Source organism: Acinonyx jubatus, chromosome B2, assembly GCF_027475565.1.
Source record: "Acinonyx jubatus isolate Ajub_Pintada_27869175 chromosome B2, VMU_Ajub_asm_v1.0, whole genome shotgun sequence".
NCBI classification, from domain to species: Eukaryota; Metazoa; Chordata; class Mammalia; order Carnivora; family Felidae; genus Acinonyx; species Acinonyx jubatus.
Window position 1 is genome coordinate 123,648,902 of NC_069385.1, and position 18,864 is coordinate 123,667,765.

The 18,864-nt window shown below is 38.6% G+C and overlaps 1 non-coding gene across 1 annotated transcript; it reads right to left on the reverse strand.

Moving 5' to 3' along the window:
- Positions 1–17,860: 17,860 nt before the first annotated feature.
- Positions 17,861–17,966, reverse strand: LOC113593978 (U6 spliceosomal RNA). The gene has a single exon (XR_003414355.1). It is a non-coding gene; the product is annotated as a U6 spliceosomal RNA (small nuclear RNA).
- Between the last annotated feature and the right edge of the window lie 898 nt (positions 17,967–18,864).

Below are 18,864 nucleotides of genomic sequence, written 5' to 3' on the forward strand. Positions count from 1 at the left end.
CCCTCCTTGGAACCCCTATCTCTTGTCCTCCGCCCCTCTGAATCTCCCAGGAATGCTAATAGTTCCAGAGGATGCTGAGAGAAAGTATGGACTGACCTTTAAGTGAGGAGAAAGCCTTGAATTCCAAATCTAGGCGTCACAGGGCCTGGGGCCATTAGCTTTGATAAATAATTTATGGAAACCTGTTGCAGCGCCTTTTGATGAGTTTGGTTTTATGTGTACTGAAAGCACTAGCGTTACAAGGACCCTAAATGGTGTCACAGATGTGAGTTAAGACTAATCTCACCTGTATCCTGGCTTTCTGGCTCTTCTCATATTTCCCTGAAGCTTGGAACCAGGCACAAAGTTCCAAGTAACTGGATTCAAAGTATTCTAGTTCAGAGGTCTGGCAGAGTACAAGTAAGTCTGGCCTCACTCATGTGCAACTTAAGGAAATGTTGAAAAGACTGCAAGGTCCTATAAACCTAGACATGGCCAATTTCAAAAAAATAACAATTCAAATGCAAGGTGGGGTCCTAGCTTGATGTCTGCTGAATTGGCTTCCATATGGCAGCCACACATTGGGCAGAGAGAAGAGCAGAGGTGACTCACACACTGGGAGGGCAGCAGGTGTGTGTACCTAAGCAGTTGGCTGGAATCCACAGAAGAGACAAAAACTTCCCTGTCTCCACTGCTCTGCTTATCTGCAGCTATTCCTCTCTGCAGTAAATCACCTCGGATCATCACTCCAAATCACAAAGTGAGTGACTAGAGAGTCCCCAACCTATCATGCAAGTTATTACAGACCTCAAATCCCCAAATCAGAAAAACTCAGGTTTAAAATAAAAATCTGTTTGGGGCAGCTGGGTGGCTCAGTCAGTCGAGCGTCCAACTTTGGCTCAGGTCATGATCTCCCCGTTCCTGAGTTGGAGCCCCGCATCAGGCTCTGTGCTGACAGCTCAGAGCCTGGGGCCTGTTTCAGATTCTGTGTTTCCCTCTCTGTCTCTGCCCCTGCCCCTCATGTTCTGTTCTCTCCCTCAAAAATAAACGTTAAAAAAAATTAAAATTAAAATCTGTTTGTCCCCTAAGCTCCTCAGGAATACTCCTTATCTTTATAGATAGACTTGTCTTTGGTTTCACACTTTGTCCCTCATCTGTCCATTCTATACATAGAACTGAATAAATGTGTATTACATGCAATAGTAGAAGGCTGCCTCTGAATGGTTAATGAAGAGGCCCTGATGCACAAAATAGTGAACACTTTCCTTTAGGGGAACTTACTATAAGCAAGAAATGTCTTTGAAATCTACTAAATTATCTTGAAAACATGTTTGTTTTAATATAAATATACTTTCAAATACATTATTTAACATTTTCCCCAAAATTGCTGAAAAAAAATGGTTACTCAGAGAGGACCTACCAAGTTTATCCTACAGCTGTGAGACCTCCTATCACACCACTGAATACTGAACATTTGCCTTTTCTAGTATGACAGTAGAAGTATAACAATAGAAGACCCATAGAAAATTGATGATGTTGTAGGTCCTATAAATAAAATAATTACAAAATATTGAGGGAAATGGTAGTTCTGAGACACAGTGAAAGGTTGAAAAGTGAAGGATATTTCCCTAGAAAACTTCTCTGAAGAAAGGTGGTAGGGCTGTATGTTGGTTTCCTGGGACTGCCACAACAAGTACCACAGACTGGGTGGCTTAAATAATACAAATTTATTTCCTCACAATTCTGAAAATCCCAAATCAGGGATTGTCAGGGTTAGTTTCCTCTACAGTTTCTCTTTTAGCTTTTTATGGCCATCTTCATGTTCACATAGCATTCTCCCTGTACATGTATCTGTGTCTAAATTTTCTCTTATAAGGACACCACTCATACTGGATTAGGGCCCACTCCATATGACCTCATGTTAGCTTAACTACCTCTGCCATGACCCTATTTCTAAATTAAGTCATGTGCTAAAGTACTGTCAGGGAGGTTGTCTGCAACATAAAATTGAGGGGAGGGGAGGACACAATTCAACCCCATAACAAGTCCTGTCAACTCAAAACAAATCTCTGAGGAGGATGTGCTACTTAGTGGATAGTAATAGCTCTGAGTTCAGAGGAGGTATTCACTGGCTGATTTGGTTCCTGGTGAGAGCTCTCCATCTGGATAACCAAGGGCCATCTTCTTGCTGTGTCCTACATGGTGAAGAGAGAGACATCATCTCTCTCCTGTCTCTACTTATAAGGGAAATAATCTCATCATGAGATCTTCACCCTCATGATGTAATTACCTCCCAAAGGCCCCCGTCTTCAAATACCATCATATGGTGAGTTAGGGCTTTACCATATGAATATTGGGAGGATTCAATTCGGTTCACAGCATCAACCATTCTATACTTAATACTTAATATGCTTAATAAGTATAATTAATATGCTTACTATGCTTAATAAGTATATTTAGTACTCAATACTTAATATGCTGAATAAGTTTTTTCACATCTTTATTACTTGACATTGAGTAGACGTGAAGTATTCAAAAATAAGACCTCTGCTTTCACCTCCAAACTATCTCTTCTGTTTTAATCGTTCTTTCCTTTGCTTTTAACCTGTGGAACATTTGTAATATTCTTTCACCATACATCAGGTTAGAAAACCAATGATAATGACTAGAATGTATTAAGTGAGCAGTAAGATGTGCCAAGCACTATGCTATATCTCATTTATAATGATCTCTGTTTGATAGAAAATGGGGACCAGAAAGGTTAATAAACTTGCCTAAGGTCACATAGCTAGTGGCTGGTTATGGTAAATATCATGATTGACCCTTTCAATCCCCATTCCATTTACTATCTGTAAAAATTGAAGTGTTAAAGCCCACATTTCCCAGATCATTTTGCATCTGATATTTTGGAAGCAAATTGAGTTCACAGCAATCAGATGTGTTCCCCCTCTGTCTGGTAGGTTGAGGTAAAACAAAGGCCATCTTTCTACTTCTAGTCAAACTGAATTTTGGCAACTAGACCCCAAGTTTGGGCCTAGTCACACAAGTTTCATGAGTACAACAGCCAGTAGGGTGGCAGCAGCAGCAGTTTCCTAAATTCTAGCTTGGAACTATGGTGGTATGCCCTTGACATCAACAGCCCAGCGATGGTTCCCTGGCTTCTGTTCCTCCATCCCTTACAAAGAAGTGTTTGTTTGTTTTTGAAAGTTTATTTCTTTATTTTGAGAGGGGGGAGGGACAGAGAAAGAGGGAGAGAGAGAATCCCAAGCAGTCTCTGAACTGATAGTGCAGAGCCTGACATGGAGCTCAAACCCACAAGCTGTGAGATCATGACCTGAGCCAAAACCAAGAGTCAGACACTTAACTGACTGAGCCACCCAAGCACTATCACCCTTACAAAAGAAGTTTTTGTTTTTGTTTATTATGTAATTACTGATCCAGAACACTGCTTTTATTTCCAATGAAATATCCCAATTTTCCCTTCATGCCTTTTTTATTAAATTATGGGGGAAAATGGAAATAAGATTCTTGTTTATTTTCTAATAGTACTACTGCTCCATTTGTTCCCTTTCTATATGGGTGAAGAAGAACATGCAACTCGCTGAAGACCTCCAATCAGTAATCCAGAGGCTGTCAGTGTTTGGGCCAATTAAGTCAGTCACCTTCTGTGGACGGCAAAGTGCTAGCATGCTGTTTGAAGACCTGACTTCAGCTTGTAATTCTGTGAATGCTTTTCAAAGCAGGACCCCAGGCACGATGTTTAAGTGTTCCTGGCAACAGCATTTCATGTCAAAAGATGTAAGACTCGCTATGACCCAAAAAAGTTTTTAACTGAAGTTTTTATTGAGATAATTGTACAATTCAAATATATTTGTAAGAAATAACACAGTGTTATCCCATTTACCCTTTACCCAATTTCCCTCTTTGTCACCTCCTCAGAAATTGCAGTGCAATATTATAAGCAAGATATTGACATTTATACAATTCACTGGTCTTATTCAGATTTCCCCCATTGACTCATTTGTGCATGTGTCTGTGTTAGTGTGTGTGTTTATACAATGCCTTTTATCACACATGTTGGTTCATTCATCAACCACCAAAGTCAAAGTACTGAGTAGTTCTGACATGGATGCCTCATGTTGCCCTTTTACATCACCACCCCTAATCCCTGGAAACTAATCTGTCCTACACCCCCAAAGTTTTGTCATTTCAAAAAGTATCATACATGGAATAATACAGCTTGTAATCATCGGGAACTGGTTTTTTTTTTTTTTTTCACTCAGTTTAAGTCTCCTGGAGATGCATCCAAGATGTGTGTATCAATAGTTTGTTTGGTGTTCTTATTGTCGAGAATTATTTCATGGTATAGATGTACCATAGTTTGTTTTGCCACTTACCTATTGAAGGATACGTGGGCTGTTTCCAGTTTGGGGCTGCTACATATAAAGCTACTGTAAACATTCATACAGGTTTCTGTGTGAATATAGTTTTCATTTTGCCCAAGAGTCCAATTGTTGCGCTGTATGCTTGTTTACTTTAAAAAAAAAAAATGCCAAACTTGGTCTTTGCAAAGAGTTTGTAAACAAAATTTCTTGCACTCTTTTTCTGCTTGAAATATCTAGGGTAGTGTCTGTGTCCCACTCTACACACTGACTGACACAGCAGTAGAGACAAGACACAAAATCCAGACTCAGGGCTTGTAACCAAAACTGAAAGACTAATGAAATGGTTACTTGTGTGTGAATACGATTGAAAGAGAAGCATTGTAGTAGGGAAAGCATACAAGGGAGAAGTGGAGACCATTTTTCCTTTTTACCTTACCTCTACTTCAGGATTTATACCAGTTTTCCAGTTTAGGAAACAAGCAGAATAGAAGTAGTGACTTTTTACATTAGATCTTATAAAATCCAACTCTATTGGAGATGGGACAACTTATGATCTCTGTTTTCCACCATGTTTCTCTTTGGAATAATACTAAATTGTGTCAGTCTCCTTTTTTAGAATTCATGGCAAAAGCAACAGAGTTTTAGAAACAGAACTGGAAGGTGACGAGATAGCTCTGAAGCTTGTAAGGACTTCCTGAAATCTGTCACCTCACTTTGGGATTATTCCATTCTACTGATGAAATCACACTACGGCGATTTTTTGGACTGTGTTCGTAGAAAAGGGAAAGGGTTTCAAAATAACTGAAGACATGTATTTATCATATCCTCACTCTTGTAATTTTCTATCACATAGCTCTCTGTCTTCAGGCAAATGAGTATTAGAAGTATGAGTTCCAGGGGCGCCTGGGTGGCTCAGTCGGTTAAGCGTCCGACTTCAACTCAGGTCATGATCTCGCGGTCCGTGAGTTCGAGCCCTGCGTCAGGCTCTGTGCTGACAGCTCAGAGCCTGGAGCCTGTTTCAGATTCTGTGTCTCCCTCTCTCTCTGACCCTCCCCTGTTCATGCTCTGTCTCTCTCTGTCTCAAAAATAAATAAACGTTAAAAAAAAAAAAGAAGTATGAGTTCTGGGCCCTGGATGTACCTCTGTCTCTAATAGAGCATGTGTGCCTAAACATGTTGTCTCTACCTCCTTTGCTTTTTAATTTCCAATTTTTTTAGTTGGACTAATAGTTTTCAAGCTAGAAGAGCTATTTATTGAGAAAGTTTTCCACTCTGGTAATCTGAGTTTCCTAATTCACGAAACCCCAGGATCAGAGCCTTGGGATCATTGCTGTGCTGTCTAATTAGAATCTCCACTCGATGCATACAACACTGTTTTTCCATTAGTGGCATCAAACCCGGGAGGAAAGTATGTAAAGCTTTAAGTCTTCCTTGGCTTCTATTTTCAGCATTCTCCTCTCTGGATTTGAGAATGCATATGTGCTCACTACTCTCTTTATGATATTTCCTAAAGACTTGCTCAATAAAAAGTGGATCTCGAATAACAGAAAACACTAAAGATGAGGTAATACATTATTCCTTCAATTAGATGATGTAATAAAACACCTTTGACTGCCCATGGATAATTTCCAGTTCCTGACTACTAGTCTGATCCTTATAATATGTCAAAATTGCCTCAAGGTTAAAATATAGGCCTCATTTTTAATTCTATCTTTTTTTTAATGTTTATTTATTTTTGAGAGAGAGAGAGAGTGGGGGAGGGGCCAAGACAGAGGGAAACACAGAATCTGAAGCAGGCTCCAGGCCCTGAGCTGTCAGCATAGAGCCCAGTGTGGGGCTTGAACCCATGAACCATGAGATCATGACTTGAGCCGAAGTCGGATGCTTAACCAACTGAGCCATCTAGGTGCCCCTTTAATTCTAAGCATTCTAATTCCAGAGAAACTTTATCCTTTTATACTAACATGTTTAACATATTCAAGATGCTGTCATAAATGTCAAACTCAAACAGAGCCCATTTCAACTAGTAACGGCTTTCCATCTTCCTTCTAGTACCTATATGACTAGTAAAGGGCCTGGCTATGAGCCTAATATATACAGGTAACAGATGAATGCTAGGGATTATACAGTCAAGCACCACAAATCCTATGCATTAGAAAATTTGCTATACCTCCTTAGAGGAATGACAAAGAGAAGGTAAAAAAATTTTTTACAATGTTTATTTTGAGAGAGAGAGAGAGTACAAGCAGGGGAGGGGCAGAGAGAGAGGGAGACACAGAATCCGAAGCAGTCTTCCAGGCTCCAAGCTGTCAGCACAGAGCCCAAAGCAGGGCTCAAATTCACGAATTATGAGATCATGACCTGAGCCAAAGTCAGATGGTTAACGGACTGAACCACCTAGGTGTTCCACGGCAAAGAGAATTTTTTATCCTAATGAATTTTTTTTAATGGTCTCCTCCTTCTCACCAAGAGGGAAATTCTTCAATCTCTGGGAGGCAAGCCTTAAGGATGCCTCACTCTAGGATAGAAGGAGGGCTAAAGAGCATCTGGATTCTGTCCCACATTGTGTCCTAATTATTAGTGAGAAGACTCACTGCTGATGTGATAGTAGTTGAGACCATTAAATAATCCTCAGATGCAGATCAGGGGTAATTTGTCCCAAGTTCTCAAAGCAAAGTGTAAGCACCTAAAAAGTCAACTGCTCCTCCAGGAACCTCACTGAAGAGCAGTAAGCACTGGTAAGGACATAGCCTTCAGCTGCCAGCAAGCAGTGGAGATAGTTGAGGCAAAATCAGTATCATCTGTGGTCTTGGCACTATGAGTATGGCAGCAGGTAATCATTATGGCAGAGATTATGGTTTGACTTCAAACATACAAAGTATTCAGCAAGTGTTCAGGGAACGGAGCACCAGGAGGTGCATGTTGATTAATCTGAATCATCATAATTCCATTCTTAGTTAATTCCATAGTTAGTGAAGGATTGGCACAGGCAAGTAATACAACTCTACCCAACAAGATGTGATGGGTATAATTGTTCTGCTGTTGAGTCCCCCTCTCCCCACCTCCATGGGAGATATCCTCAGGTTAGTATTGGTGGTATTCTACCTTTCCTGGAAGAGACCCAACCAAATCTTGCCTGATTACTGCACGCAACAAACTGCAATTTGTTGTGTGTGTCAGTAGTTTGAGCAGGGTTCTTCTGGGCAGTCCTGCTCTTCGTGATATCATCTGGGGTCACTCACTGGTGTTGAGATGACAGCTACTATGGCCTAAAGGGTCCAAAAAGTCTTCACTCACAGTCTGGTGCCTTATCAGGGAAGGCTGGAAGGCTGACATCAGCAGAGAGTTCAGATGGCCAGGACATTCTCTACATCTGGCCTCTCCATGTGGTCTCTATACATGGTTCTTCCAACATGGTAAACATCCTACACAGTGGTTCAGGTCTAACAAGAGTATGGGTTCTAAAAGACCTAGGAAGAAACCTCAAGACTCATTTTTATGGCCTTGAAGTCTCAGAATATCATTTCTATCACATTCTATTGGTCAAAGCACAACAACTGAGTAAGCCCAGCCCAGAGTCAAGTGAAGGGAGTTAGATTCCACCTTTGATGTGAGAAGCAGCATGAATGTGCAAAGAGGAATTGATGGCAGCCCTCTTTGGAAACTGTCCACTTCAGGTCATCCTTGGGCCATTCAATTCACATCCCTTTCTCAGGCAAAATACACTCACTCCATGTGTTAGTTTTATATTGCCGTGTAGCAAATTAACACAAACTTAGATAGTAAATACACATTTACTATCTCACAGCTTCTGTGCTTAGGAGTCTGTGACCAACTTGCCTGGGTTCTCTGCTCAGGGTCTCACATGACTGTAACCAAGGTGTCAACTGGACCATGTTATCATCTGGAGGGTTGACAGGGGAAGAAACTGCTTCCAAGTGTTTTAGGTGGGTGGCAGAATTCATTTACTTGTGATGTATGACTGACAACCCTGGTTTTTTTCTGGCTGTCAGAAGAAGCCAACCTCAATCCTGAGAGATATCCTGCAGTTCCTTGCTTTGTGGGCTTCCTCAGTGAGACTGCTCACTTCTTTAAGCCAGAAAGAAGAAACTCTCACTTCAGTACGCTACAATGGAGTCTTATTTATACATAACCTAAACATAACCTAAACATCTCATCACCTTTGCCATATTCTGTTGATTAGAAGCAAGTCACAGATCCCACCCTCACTCAAGGGAAGGGAATTCCATGAAGTCATAAATATCGGGAGATGGACATTATTGACCACAGTGTCTGTCTACAACCCTCTCTCTTTGGAGGCCCCAAAATTTGGTGTCTTAAACAAAAAAGCTATTATTTGCTTTTGAATGGGCTCTGATGGAAAGTTTTTACTTAAGATCACTTTTCTGGTTGCAGTCAAATGGCATCTGGGACTGGAATCATCTGAAGGCCTAATGGTCTAGAAGTCCAAGATGCCTTCTTCAATCACATGTTTCATGCCTGGTTGGGGTAACTAGCATGCTAGAGCCTGGCTGGGAATTTCTGTCTCTCCATGTAGCCTCTCTATGTGGCTACCTTGAGCTTCTTCACACTGTGAGAGTCTCAGAGTAGTCAGACTAATTGCATGGCAGCTAGTTTCACAAAAGTGAACATTTCAAGAATCCCATGCAGAAGCTGCAAGGTTTTGTATGATGTAGGCTCATGCAGGAGCCATGCAGGGTAACTTCTGTCACATTCTATTGAAGAAAAGCAAGTTGTAAGAGTTATAAGGCCAGTCCAGATTCAAGGGGTAGGGACTACACCAGAGCATGAATACTCAGAGTCATGGCTCAGTCAGAGAACCATTTGTAGAGACTAACTATTAAAACCTAAAGTATGGTGGGGCGCCTGGGTGGCGCAGTCGGTTAAGCGTCCGACTTCAGCCAGGTCACGATCTCGCGGTCCATGAGTTTGAGCCCCGCGTCAGGCTCTGGGCTGATGGCTCAGAGCCTGGAGCCTGTTTCCGATTCTGTGCCTCCCTCTCTCTCTGCCCCTCCCCCGTTCATGCTCTGTCTCTCTCTGTCCCAAAAATAAATAAACGTTGAAAAAAAAATTAAAAAAAATAAATTAATTAAAAAAAACCTAAAATATGGCAACCTGGAAAATCAGCATAATTACTTTACATTGTTTCAAAAACTTTCTTTCACAGGCATATCACCTACATCCTGTCCAGATTCCAGATATGATTTTGACTAAACAACCAATGCCATGTAGGTGCATTATCCTCTAGTTATTTAATGACCAGGCATCAAACACACAGTCACCCTGAAACTGTCTAACTATGGCAAGCTATGGATATGCCATCATCCATTATCTTGGATAGCTTGATGGAGTCTTATACAAGACTAAGACATCAGAAAGATCTGCTGAGAACTTCTGGAAAGGGTTTTCCTCCTGAAAAGAAATAGGTGAGGAAAAACTCATCTTTCTGCTTTTGAGGATTGTGATGTGAAGGCTTGATGCCTAGAGTTGCAGTAGCTATCTTGTGATTACGAAAAGGAAGTCAAAATTGTAGAGAAGCAACTGAAAACTGCTGAGCAACTATAGTAACCAATCCTGAAACTTCTTAGCTCCAGGCTTCTTGTTATGTGAGATGGAAAGTTCCTTATTCTATAAACTACTTTAAATGAGTGTTCTGTTACTTACAACTCAATGTATTCTTATTAATACATATCTCCAGGCCACCAAATAGTGGAAAGGAAAGGAAAGGAATATAGTGCAGAAAAACTTTAATGGCTGCTAGGGCATACTGCCAAAGAAAGTTGAGCCTTTGGAGCTCACTGGTTGGGAACCTACCCATTTGACTATTCTTCCTGACGCAGTGTCCTGAGAGAACAAGTTTGTTGTCTTGTTTCCTTAGAGATTTTTTTAACCCTTTCTAATCCTTAATTATTCTCCCCCTTTCTAAGGCTGGCTTCATGTTGGAAAAACAAGATTATATTTTAGGAAATGTATCCTTAATTATAAAAAACCTGGTGTTGCCTCCAACTGTTCCACAGATTATTACTAACTCCAGAATTAGAATCAAATGACCTTTTGTGGCCAGAATATCAGTCTCTTAGCACCTTAACCAAGTACCACACACTTGGTGGCTTAACACAAATTTATTTTCTCACAGTTCTAGAGGCTATAAGTATGAAATTAAGGTGTCATCATAGCCATGTTTTCTCTGAAGGCTCTAGGTGAGGATCTTCCCTTGCCTCTGCCTAGCTTCTGATAGTTACCAGCAATCCTTGGGGTTCCTTGGCTTGAAGATAGAGTACTCCAGTGTCTGCCTCTACAATCACTTGGTGTTCTCCCTGTGTGTGTGTCCAGATTTCTTTCTTTCTTTTTTTTTTTTTAAGGACAGTTATACTGGATTTAGGGTCTATTCGATTCCAGTTTGAACTCATCTTAACTGAATTATATCTGCAAAGACTCTGCTACCAAATAAAGTCACAGTCCCAGGACCTTTGAACATGTCTTTTGAGGGGGTGCAATTAAATCCACAAAAAGTACTGGTGATGAGTCTATTAAAGAACTCATGTGATACTGAACATCATCCTTAATTGGAAGATTCTAATGAAGTGTTGGCAGCACAAAAGATAACAGCATAAGGGCAGATTTGGAACAACTGAAATTATTTTATTTTTTTATATAAAGCTTGTCTGTTTGTTTGTTTGTTTATTTATTTTGTGAGAAAGAGACAGACAGAGACAGAGCTGGGGATAGGCAGAGGGAGGGAGAGAGAGGGAATCCAAGCAGACTTCACACCTGTGTGAAGCCTGATGCAGGTTCAATCTCCTGAACCATGAGATCATGACCTGAGCCAAAATCAAGAGTCAGATGCACTTAACTGACTGAGCCACTCAGGTGCCTCTGGAAAAGGTGAATTTAAATAGCGAGATGATTGGATGGTGAGGAAGGAGAATGTAAAAGAGTGTGGGTAAAGTTATCTGAAGAAATAGAATTCTCTTGGGTGGCCAGAAAAACCATGTGGGAAACAATAAAGTCTTTCATTTATCCAGCATTTACAACTTGGCAGCCATGAATGAAACACTGCATGTATTGTTTCATTATTTCTCATAACTCCTAAAAGTAAGAAGTATCTCCATTTTCTAGAAAAGGAAGTTGGAGCATAAGGAAGTTAAATAAATTGCTTGACGTTTACTTAGTAAATAAAGTCAGGACCAGGAATAAAATTCAGTTTTGTTTGACTGCAAAGTCCATGCTCTTTCCAGTCACAGAAGTCATCCTGCACTGAGTCAACAAATACTTATTACATGCCTACCATATGTCACATACTGGACCAGAGAGTAGGTGCCAATACATGCTGCCAAACTGCCTTCAATAAAAGTAATCATTGTTTACATTTCCACTCACAGTGCATAAAAGTATTTGATTCTCCAGTCCCTTCCCCAAACTGAATATTCAATCTGGAATTCTTCAAAATTTGATAGTATCAGCAGTACCTTGTCTTCATTTGCATGTTTTTGGGTATTAGTGAAGTTAAACATCTCTTCAAATGATTGTTTTACCATTTTTATTCATTTTTCTCTAAATCACCTTGTCATATATTTTGTCCATCCATTTCCTATTGGGTTTATCTTCTTACAGACTTATGAAAGATATTTATGTATGCTAGATAGTAATGATCTGTTTATTTTTTTAAAGTTTATTTATTTATTTTGAAAGAGACAGAGACAGTGTGAGTGGGGGAGGGGCAGAGAGAGAGGGAGAGAGAGAATCCCAAGCAGGCTCCGTGTTGCCAGCGCAGAGCCGGACATGGGGCTTGAACTCATGAAACTGCAAGATCGTGACCTGAGCTGAAAGTAAGACTTGGTTTCTTAACCGATTGAGCCACCCAGTAGCCCCAAGTTCTGTTATTTTATATATTATAAATATATTACTTTCATGACTTTCAGGAGATGGAAATTATTGACCCTAAGGTCTGTCCCTAGGGTCCATTTCTTTTCATTTCCCTTTATTTTTAGTAAGTAACTTATGCAAGTATTCTTCACAGTAAGATTATAGAACTGTTCTGCTATTTTTTCTGTTTATATTGTTATATAAAATGTAATAAAATACATTTTTTCGCAAACAGATAGCCAATTATCTCAAAACCATCTATTGATAATCTATTTTTCCTTTGTTATATCTTAAATTGCAATTTAGACATGATTCTTATACTAGAATCTCATTTGTTTTGTTGATTTAATTATCTATTCCTTTTTCAATGCCAAACTCTTTTAATATAATAGCTTTATATGTCATAATATTTTTCTCTTTATGAGTCTTTGTTTTCAAAATTTCTTTTTTAGTTCCACACATTTTCTCTTCCTGGAAAATATCAGAATCCTTTGTCAAATTCTTTCCACTGAGACTTCTAGGGGGAATACCATTAAATTTATAGATTAATATAAAATATTTATTTCTTTATAATATTGTTTCGTACCCTTTAACTTAGGACTTTAAAGTTTTAAGGGTTTTGTCACATAGTTCAGATACTCTTCTTATTAGATTCATACCAAGGTTTTATAATTTATGTAGTTATTCTCACTGGGAGTTTATTTTTCCTGATATTTTCTAATTGGATACTGCTTAAAAAATAGAAAACCAAGACACAATCAATTTCTATATCTTGATTTCTTTTCTTCACACTATAGGGTTTCACCATAATCTGTTCTTCTCTACATAGTCATACATCTATATGAAAATAGGAAGAGTAAATGCAAATGTCAAGGGATTATGAAAGGGAAAAAGTCCAAATTATCTTGGGCCCTAATAGTCCCAATAATGCTAGTGTAGACAAAGATCTACCATATTAAGGCAGTTTTATGATTGAGAGCCTTGGTAAAGGGAGCATGCCAGCCACATAATGAAGCCTGTAGGGTACATATATCTTCTATTTTCTCACTCTTATAAGTAGCTGACAAATGCAGATAGAACAAAAAGACAAACAGCTTTCCCACCAGTGATTAAAAATCCAGCGTGTTTTGGGATGGCATGAAGCCTTGGGATTCTAGATATCTTTATGTAAATGAATGGAGTCCAAATGAAAAGGTTAGAGCCCCTACTCATGCATGGAATCAGTGCACAAGAGAATAAAAAGCAGAGTCTTTATGTGCTGCTAGGGCCTGGCTCTCATACCTGTATGAACATGGGTTGAGCTTGGATAAGACTATCCTAAGAAGGCCCAGGAAATAAACCGTCCCCACTGTATCAAAACCGGGATTGATGGAAACTATCAGTCAGTCAAAGTATTTGTTGAACACTCGCTGTATGCCTAACTAATGGTAAAGAAAACCACATCTGAGAAGGCTTGGTGAAAACTCTAGAGGTAAGACCATTTACCTATCTCATCACTCTTCAAGCCAACTTCTCTCCTCCGAGGTAATACAGAACAGAACCTTTAGTAGGATGACAAAAGTTCTGTCCTTTCTCTTTTTTCATACCACCTGAAAAGAATCTCAAGATGGTGAGTGGAGAGAGCAGAAATGGGAGGAGGACAAAAGAGGGAGGTGGGTTGAGGTGGGAGGAAGGTAGTGATAGGAGTCAGACCTCCAAAATGTAAAAACAAATATATATGTTGTATGTTTTTCTGGAGGAAATGTAAGATACACATACAGTCACCATTTTGGACCTGTTTCTTCCAAGTCTTAGAAGATATTGGGTTTATCTTTGGAGGACTTCATACATTCCCATAATTTGGATAAGGATGCTGACTTGCAAGGGCTACATACAGAAGGGTCTTGTGTCTGCCTCCAAAAATAAAACACTGATGTGCTTTAGAATTGTAGGTCATGTTTTATTCAGGACATCAGAAGTAAAATACTTGAAATAAGAGGAGTTACAAAGCCAGTCACTCTCCCTACCTCTGAGAGAAGCCACAGGTGAATGAGGTGTGATATGGGAAAAAGCAGAGATATCCCCTACTTATCCTGGCACTAGCTCCTCATTGAAAGGGAGAAACACTTCTAAGTGTGAGAGTTGGTGAAGCTATTCAAATAATTCCTCACCTAGTCTCCTCATCAACACTCTCCCAAGTTCAAAGAAAAAGCTGACAGTAAGAATTTAAAGGACAATACCCATCCAAGAGATCCAAATAAAAAGCCACCTCATAAATTTTAAAAACAATAATAAAAATTAAAAATAACAAGTTTAAAAAAGGAACCTCATACTGAAGATACAATAGTGCATTCTCAAGAACAGCAGCGACCACAGTGAGATTAGCAACAGCAACATCAATTACAGCAGTAATAATGACAAAAAGTAGACTGGTGACCTCTATCAGAAATGGACAGATCCAGCATGCAGAAAATCAGTAAGGACATAGTTGAGCTCAACAACACCATCAATTAATTGGATATAATTGACATTTATAGATTACTTCATCCAACAACAGAAGAATGTACATTCTTTCCTAGTTCACGTGAAACATTCACCAACATAGAGTATATTCTGTGCCATAAAACACACCTTAGCAAAGGTAAAACAGTAGAAGTCATGCAATGTCTGCTTTCAGAGCACAATAGAATTAAGCAAGAAATCAATAACAGAAACAACTGGAAAATCCTAAAACATGTGGAGATTAAGCAACACACTTCTAAAGAACACATGGGTCATGGATATTAAAAGCATAATAAAGAGTACTATGTACAAGTCTATTTCAAAAAATTTGGCAACCAGATGAAATGAACCAATTCCCTGAAAGTCAAAATCTGCCAAAACTTACACAATAAGAGATAGTCACTTTAAATAGGTTTATATTTATTAAAGAAATTGAATCAATAATAAATAAGCTTCCAAAACAGACCCAGGGAGGTTCACTGGTGAGTTCTACCAAACATTTAAGGAAAAAATTATACCAATTCTCTACAATCTCTTTCAGAGGATAGAAACAGAGGGGATACTTCCTAACTCATTCTATGAGGCCAACATTATTCTAACCAAAATTTGCAAAGATATTACAAGGGAGAAAAAAATACAAAGCAATACTTTTCATGGACAGGGATGTAAAAACCCTCAACAAAATATTAACAAACAGAATGTAACAGTGTATAAAAAGAATGATATACCACAACCAAGTGTTATTTATCTTAAGTATGTAAGCCTGGCTTGGCACTTGAAAACCAAATTAATGTAACCCATCACCTCAGCAGGCTGAAAAAGAAAAATCACATGATTATATCAATAGATACAGAAAAATCATTTATAATAAGCCAAGCTAATGCAATAGGACAAGGAAAAGAAACAGAATGTAAACTGATTGGGAAAGAAGACGTAAAACTGTCCTCATTCATAGGTAACATGATTATCTATGTCAAAAATCCAAAATAAAATTGACCAAAAAAAAAAAAAAAAAAAGCAAACACAAAAATCTCCTGGCACTAATAATCAATTATAACAAGATTGCAGAATACAAAATTAGTATCCAAAATATTAAGAAATAGAAATATGTTTTTCTATATACCAGCAATGGATAAGTATAATTTGGAGTTAAAAACACAATACTATTTACATTAACACCCCCTAACATGAAATACTTAGGTATAAATCTATCCAAATGTGTGTAAAATATATGTAAGGATAACTATAAAACTCTGACGGAAGAAGTCAAAGAAGAGCTAAATAAATGACATGTATTCCATTATCATGGATAGGAAGACTCAATATTGCCAAAATGTCCGTTCTCCCTACTTGGTCCATAGATTCAATGCAATCCCAATCAAAATCCCAGCGAGTTATTTTGCTGATATTGACAAATCAATTCTAAAGTTCATATGGACAGGGTGCCTGGGTAGTTCAGTCAGTTAAGCATCCAGCTCTTGATTTTGGCTCACATCATAATCTCTTGGGTTTGTGGGTTCAAGCCAGGTGGAGCCTGCTTGGGATTCTCTCTCCCTCTCTCTCTCTCTGCCCCTCCCATGCTTTTGCACTCTCTCTTTCTCTTTCAGAAATAAATAAATAAACATTAAAAACATTAAAGTTCATATGGAGAGACAAAATACCCAAAACAGCCAACACAACATTGAAGTAGAAAAATAAAGTTGGAAGACTAACACTATCTGACTTCAAGACTTACTTCAAAGCTACAGTAATCAAGACAGGGTGGTATTGGAAAAAGAAGAAACAAAAGATCAATGGAACAGAATAGAAAGCGCAGAAATAGATCACATTAATAGAGTCAACTGATCTTTCACAGAAGAGTGAAGACAATTCAGTGAAGCAAAGACTATTTGCCTTTTCAACAAATGGTGCTGGAACAGCTGCAGATTCACTTGCAAAAAGAAAGAAAGAAGAAAGAAAGAAAGAAAGAAAGAAAGAAAGAAAGAAAGAAACCTAAACACAGTCTTTATACCCTTCCACAAAATTAACTCAAATAGCGTATTGACCCCTAAATCTAAAATGAAAAACTATAAAACTCCTAGATGATGATGTAGGAGAAAACCTACATTATCTACTATCTAGCCCTGTGCGTGGTTATGACTTTTTAGATACAACACTGAAGGCACAATTCATGAAAGAAATAATTGATAAGCTGGACTTCATTAATATTAAAAACTTCTCTGTGAAAGATAATGTCAAGAGAATGAGAAGACAAGCTGCAGACTAGGAGAAAATATTTACAAAAGACATATTTGATTAAGGACTGTTTTCCAAAATATACAAAGAACTCTTTAGACATTAACAATAAGAAAACACAACCCACTTAATGAATAAGCCAAAGATTGGGACGCCTGGGTAGCTCAGTCAAACATCAGACTTCGGCTCAGGTTATGATCTTATGGTTCATGGGTTCGAGCCCCATGTCGGGCTCTGTGCTAATAGCTCAGAGCCTGGAGCCTGCTTCAGATTCTGTGTTTCCCTCTCTCTCTGCCCCTCCCCTGTTCATGCTCTGTGTCTCTCTCTCAAAAATAAGCAATCATTTTAAAAAATTTTTTAAAAGTATAAGCCAAATATCTTAACATACAGGTCACCAAAAATACAAATCACAAATATATATATGAAGATATGTTCTACATTATAGGTCACTGTGGAAATGCAAATTAAAACAACAATGAGATACCACTATACATCTGTTAGAATGGCCCAAATTCAGCACACTGACAATACCAAATGCTGATGAGGATGTGGAGCAACAGGAACTGTCATTCATTCCTGATGGGAATGCGAAATAGTACAACCACTTTGGAAGACCATTTTGCCATTTTTTACAAAACTATATTAACTCTTACCAGCATTCACATTCATTGCTATTTACCCAAACGAGTTGAAAATTTATGTTCACACAAAAACTATACATGGATGTTTACAGCAACTTTATTCATAATTGCCAAAGATTGGAAGGAATCGAAATGTCCTTCAGTAAGTGAATGCATAAACTGTGGTTATCCACAGAAAATACAGTATTATTTATTGCTAAAACAAAATGAACTATCAAGTCATGAAAAGGCAGAGAAATCTTTTTTTTTTTTTTAATTCATGGAACGCTTCACAAATTTGCGTGTCATCCTTGCACAGGGCCATGTTAATCTTCTCTGTATCGTTCTAATTTTAGTATATGTGCTGCCAAAGTGAGCTCCAAAGAGGAATCTAATTAGAGAAATGGAGTAATGGATGTTAGTAAGTGAAAGAAGCCAATCTGAAATGACTACATATTATATTATTCCAACTATATGATATTCTGGAAAAGGCAAAATTGTGGTGACAGTAAAAAGATCAGTGTTGCCAAGTATTGTAAGGAGAGGGGTAAATAGGCAGAGCACAGAAGATTTTGGCGGCGGTGAAACTACTCTATGTGATACTATAATGGTCGATATGTCATTAAACATCTGTCTAACCCCACAGAATATACAACACATTCATTACATTAGAGTGACCCCTAATGTAAACTATGGACTTGGTTTGATTATGATATGTCAGTGTAGGTTCTCATTGATTGTAACAAATACACCACTCTGGGGGGAGGGGAGTGGGGGTGCTGGCAATGTGGTAAGGTATGCATGTGAGAGCAGAAAGTATATGGGAAATCTCTATATCATCCTCTCAATTTTTCTATGAACTTAAAAGTTGTCTTAAAAAAAGCCTATGCTGATCCCAATAGTGGCAGAGATGGCAACTGTCCCCCAAAGTCTCTAAGTGGCAGAAGAACATCTCTGACCATGGGGGAAAAAATAGAGGCTGCCAAAAACAATTCATGAATCAGAGAATACTCTGAACCCTCTAGAACCCTCTAGAACCCTCTCAGAAAAGGAGAGTGACAAGGAAATTTGGGATCCCATTGCTGCTGTTGGATGGGAGCCAAGGGCAAGAAGTCACACTGATATTATTGTCTTGTTGCTGTTGTTATTGTTAACCCCAAGTGTTAACTACCATCCACCCCTGGCTGTGTAGCCTAAGAAAGCAAAAGCTACATGCAAGGAACACTTGTCACTTAGGAAAAATAAGATTTCAATGGTTTAACAGATGTAGAAGTATTG